Here is a 5,990-nt window from a genome sequence, read left to right as displayed (position 1 = left end):
TAACTATTTTGAAAACTTAAATCAAAGTGGAAGATGCCAATTAGTTGTTGAAATGATCAAAAATCTGAAATTTAGAGAGATAATGAAAATTTTGGGGTTAAGAACATCTGAAAATAATAGTGAAAAAACCATTGTGAGAAATCTTTTTGATGCAAGCCAAGCCATCGGTTCAAAATCACGCACTAAAGATGCTAATGTTACTCATCGTGTCCTCACATCAACCATAATGGGAAACGAAATGAAAAACTCTCGTTTAATAGGCGAAACAAGCAAGTCATTAAGGATAAGTAGAACCACATTACACTATGCCTTAGAGAGGCGAGGGAAAATTGAGAATCCTAACAATAATTCTCTTTGGGCATTCTTCGGTAGACTCCCACGCAAGTACAAGGTTGTTGCTGATGCACTAAGGACGTTAATTGAGAGATCTTGGCATAACAACACAAGGGTTTCACCCAACCAAAGAGATGTTGTTAGAAGGCGAATTGGAATTAGTAATCATGAGCCGCATCCAAAACACTATTTAGATACAACTCAAACACAATTTTATGAAAGGTTTCTTCAAAGCTTTCCTCAGATTAAAATTACTCAAAGATTTTTTGAGATGACAAAACCATTTTATGTTAAGATTAATCATGCACGTACTACATGTTGTTGTAGGGTCCATGTTGAATTTTCCATGCATTATGATCTTTATTGCTATATCTGTTGTACTTTGCACACTAACGATGTTTTGCAGGATTGTGGTCTACAAGCACCTCCTAAGTCACCGAGAGAATTTATTTCAAGTGTACTATGTAGATGAGATGACGGGTGCATTTATTATAAGATGATGTGTTTGAGAGGTTTTTGTCCTACATGTGGTGGTTTGCAACAATTGCATAGATGCCTACATCTAGATAGCACACATGAAATTGGTAAGGAACTAGATTCTATTGGAAAATATAAGTCAGTAACATATGGTGTTAAAGATGGAAAAGAATTAAAGGGGTGTGAGTTAGTGAAAAGGGATATATGCGTAGTTGATTTTATGAAGATGTTTTAAGAGAAACTAGTAGATGAACGATGATCGTACACTTCTATATCAGCGACGATCGTACACATTCCTCAGAGTTTGTGCAAGGATGCTTTACAGTCTTCTATGATAGTTTAAGGGAAAGAGATATAAGATACAACCAACACTTAATATGGTTGGACAATTGCACCACACAATTCAAGAATGCAAGGATGTTCTACTGGTTGACTAGGATGCATGTGAGAAGTGGTGAGCAACATTTTTGGAATTTCATTGAGGCAGGGCATGGAAAGGGAAAGCATGATGGTGTGGGAGCATGTGTGAAAAGAGCTCTTACCGGAGAGGAATTGAAGTACGAAAGTTGTGCAATGTTAATAGATGCAATAAAAATTGTGCAATGGTGTAGCTCTACGATGGGACTAGGTAATGCAGATAAGTCTATGGTTTCTAGATATTTTTGGTTAATAAGTGAATCTAACATTGAAAACTATCTAGATTGTTGTACACTTACTGGATCAAGTGACATGCATTCATTTAGAAGTTCAAATGCAACATCACTAGTTATTTATACTAGACATATTGCATGCTTTTGCTCTTCGTGTATGCATTTTTTGTGGGATGAATGTGAATCAAAAGAGTGGGTTGACCAATGGTCTTGTAGACCTTTGTAAACCCTAGATACATATCAACTTCCTAGAGCACTACAAATGAACCGGATTGAAGCATCAGTGGATTTTGACAATGTATCAGATATAGTTGAACCAGGTAACTTAGGTTGCAATGTTCTACAATTTTAAGCTTAATTTATTAGTATTAACTTATGGTGATTTTTGTATTAACTTATATCCTTCTATTAAATGCAGGTCATGTATATGCAGTTATTGCGGATGAGAACAATGAAGAAGGAACATATTACTTTTTGTGTCATTGTATTGAGGCCAAAAAGAAATTGACTTCTACAGTGGTTGATGGAGAGGGTATTGAGTACCCAATAGGATCCGTTGTTGTGATAGGGACATGGTTTAGAAGGTACCACGTTGTTGTGTCGAGTTGTATTGAGACCTCTTAAACTCATTTATTTAGCAGTCGTTATATTGATTTTGGCATTATTCTTCTATAAAATGCAGGTACCCTATAAAAAATTCTAATGCCTAGTTGTTTGAGGACTTTGAGACACATAGACATATTCTTCATTACTCAAACCTTCTTGTTGCAACAAATATTCATTTGATTAAATATCGTGGTAGACCTCTTAACAAGAATTTGTGGAAAGTTCATGAATCAGACCATGAGGCAATACTTGAGACACTAAGGGTTAGAGCTGATCCAGAAGGTTCACTTGATTAATTTTTGGCCATCTAGAAGAATAATTCTACAATATGGTAGAATAATTTTGACAATTTTGTATATATCTTTTGCGAAACATTGTAACTTCACTTTTTTGGATGTGCTCTACATGCATATGAGCTGTAATATGCATATGAGCTATAATGTGCATATGTAGATGCTAAATTTTGTATATAAAAACATCAATGAGTTGTAATGTGCATATCTAGATGCTAAATTTTGTATAAAAAAACAACAATGAGTTGTAATGTGCATATCTAGATACTAAGTTTTGTATAAAAAAACAACAACGAGATGTAATTTGCATATTTAGATGCAAAATTTTGTAAATATAAATAGTAATGAGCTTGATAGTTTATATAAGATTCCAAATTTTATATATGAAAGTGTCCATGGGGTTGATTTGCAAATTTTCAATATGAATATGCAAATTTTTTTTCCAAGTGTTTTGGGAAAGTTTTGAGTTATTATTGAATTACCTGATTTGAAGGGCTAGTGCGAATAGTCCGAATCCAAGATAGGATTTTGGTAGGCAGCGATAACATGACCCCATAGGTTCAAACGGATCGTCCATAAGTGCCACGGTCTCCGAGTTACGCTACGTCAAATTTTGACCACTTTTTTCGCTTTGAGCGCTCAAGGGAAAACGTCGCTACAAGGTGATTCATAATGATCGGACGTCTTGGGGAGAAAGACAAGGGCACACCTAGCGTAAACACGGCCACCTAGACGCGCTCACGCTGACGGTTCGTTCCCACAACAAGCAGAACGAAAGATGCACTATTTTGCCACCTCTCACTGACGGTTTTTGATGCGACAGGAAAAATATCACCACAAGAAAACGAAATTGAGTTGCCCGAAACTGAGATAGAATTTTGTAGGCAGCGATAACACAACCCCGTAGGTTCAAACATATTGTGCATAAGTGCCACGGTCTCTGAGTTAGGCTATGTCAAAGTTTGATCGTTTTTTCCGCTTTGAGCGCTCAAGGGAAAACATCACTACGAGGTATTTCATAATGATCGGAAGCCTTGGGGAGAAAGAAAAGGGCACACCTAGTGTAAACCCGGCCACCCAGACGCGCTCACGCTGACGGTTTGTTCCCACGACAAGCAGAATGAAAGATGCACTATTTTGCCACCTCACTGGCAGTTTTTGATGCGACAGAAAAAACCTCACCACAAGAAAATGAAATGGAGTTGCCCAAAACTGAGATAGGATTTTGTAGGCAGCAATAACATGACCCCATAGGTTCAAACGAATCATCCATAAGTGCCACGGTCTCCAAGTTAGGCTACATCAAAGTTTGACCATTTTTTTCCGCTTTGAGCGCTTAAGGGAAAACATCGCTACGAGGTGGCTCGTAACGATCAGATGCCTTGAGGAGCGAGACAAGGGCACACCTAGTGTAAACCCGACCACTTGGATGCACTCGCGTTGACGGTTCATTCCCACGACAAGAAAAATGAAAGATGCACTATTTTGCCACCTCTCACTGACGGTTTTTGATGGGACAGAAAAAATCTCACCACAAGAAAATGAAATAGAGTTACCCAAAACCGAGATAGGATTTTGTAGGAAGAGATAACACTACCCCATAGGTTCAAACATATTGTCCATAAGTACCACGGTCTCCAAGTTACGCTACGTCAAAGTTTGACCATTTTTTCCGCTTTGAGCGCTCAAGGGAAAACGTCGCTACCAGGTGGCTCATAATGATCGGATGCCTTGGGGAGTGAGAAAAGGGTACACCTAGCATAAAACCAACCATCCAGATGTGCTCATGCTGACGGTTCATTCCCACAACAAGCAGAACGAAAGATGCACTATTTTGCCACCTCTCACTGACAGTTTTTGATGCAACATAAAAAATCTCACCATAAGAAAAGGAATCGAGTTGCCCAAATCCGAGATAGGATTTTGTAGGCAGCGATAACATGACCCCATAGGTTGAAATGGATCATCCATAAGTGCCACGGTCTCTGAGTTACGCTATGTCAAAGTTTGACCATTTTTTTTGCTTTGAGCGCTCAAGGGAAAACGTCGCTACGAGGTGGCTCGTAATGATTGGATGCCTTGGGGAGCGAGACAAGGGTACACCTAGCGTAAAACCGGCCACCCAGATGTGCTCGCACTGATGGTTCATTCCCACGACAAGAAGAACGAAAGATACACTATTTTGCCACCTCTCACTAACAGCTTTTGACGGTTTTTGATGCAACAGAAAAAATCTCACCATAACAAAACAGAATCGAGTTGCCCAAAACCGAGATGGGATTTTGTAGGCAGTGATAACACAACCTCATAGGTTCAAATGGATCATCCATAAGTGCCACGGTCTCTAAGTTATGCTACGTCAAAGTTTGACTATTTTTTCCACTTTGAGCGCTCAAGGGAAAACGTCGCTATGAGGTGGCTCGTAATGATCAGATGCCTTGGGGAGCGAGAAAAGGGCATACCTAGTGTAAACCTGACCACCCAGATGCGCTCATGCTGACGGTTTGTTCCCATGATAAGCAAAACAAAAGATGCACTATTTTGCCACCTCTCACTGACAACTTTTGACGGTTTTTGATGCAACAGAAAAAATCTCACCATAAGAAAATGGAATCGAGTTGCCCGAAACCGAGATAGGATTTTGTAGGCAGTGATAACATGACCCCATAGGTTCAAGCGGATCATCCATAAGTGCCACGGTCTCTGAGTTAGGCTACGTCAAAGTTTGACCATTTTTTCCACTTTGAGCGCTCAAGGGAAAACGTCGCTACGAGGTGGCTCGTAATGATTGGACGCCTTGCATGACCCCATAGGTTCAAACAGATTGTCCATAAGTACTTCAACTCTTCTTTTATAGGTGATAAAATGATGAACTTCACTACATAAGCTTGAAATTATGAACTTAAGCATGAAATGTCTTAATTGGTTCTTGAAATGATAAACTTCACTCCATAAGCGCGATTTTATGAAATAATAACTTCACTCCAATCTCTTCACGCACGAAGGACTCAAAGAAAATTCACTCAATCAAAATATAGAATATCAACATTACCGGTATCAGTACTTGGATAAACACAATATGAGCAATAGATAGTTTAAAAGTATACGCCATATGAGTTACAAGTAATGAACAAATTGGATCACATTTCAAGACATATACACAACTAACAAATTTGATCACATTTCAATAGAAAATAACTAAGTTTCAGGAATATCATGTTTCATATATATCAATGAACAAATTGGATCGAATATCAAGTTTCATATATATCAAAATGAACAATAATCATGTACATATATCAAAAATTGGCATAGATGCCAAATCAGTAATACTTACAAAAATGTGGCATGTGCCATGTCTGTCAAAGTCGATATATACATATACAAATGTCGAATATATAAAAATTGGCCCTTCAATGACAACAACTATAACTATATGTCTCTATCCATATCTATGACTGTGGCGGATCATCAAAATCGAGCCTCTTCGAAGCAGTACGTGGCTGCAAAAGGACAATTCAAATGTCTAATCAGATATATTTTCTCAATATAACATCAAAATAACTAAATACTAAACTCTAAATTGTTTTAAGTTGAAATGTTGATTACCTCATCTTTGTCTTCTACAATT

The sequence above is a fragment of the Cryptomeria japonica genome, chromosome 5 (genome assembly GCF_030272615.1).
Source record: "Cryptomeria japonica chromosome 5, Sugi_1.0, whole genome shotgun sequence".
Taxonomy (NCBI): domain Eukaryota; kingdom Viridiplantae; phylum Streptophyta; class Pinopsida; order Cupressales; family Cupressaceae; genus Cryptomeria; species Cryptomeria japonica.
This window is presented reverse-complemented; position numbering follows the sequence as displayed.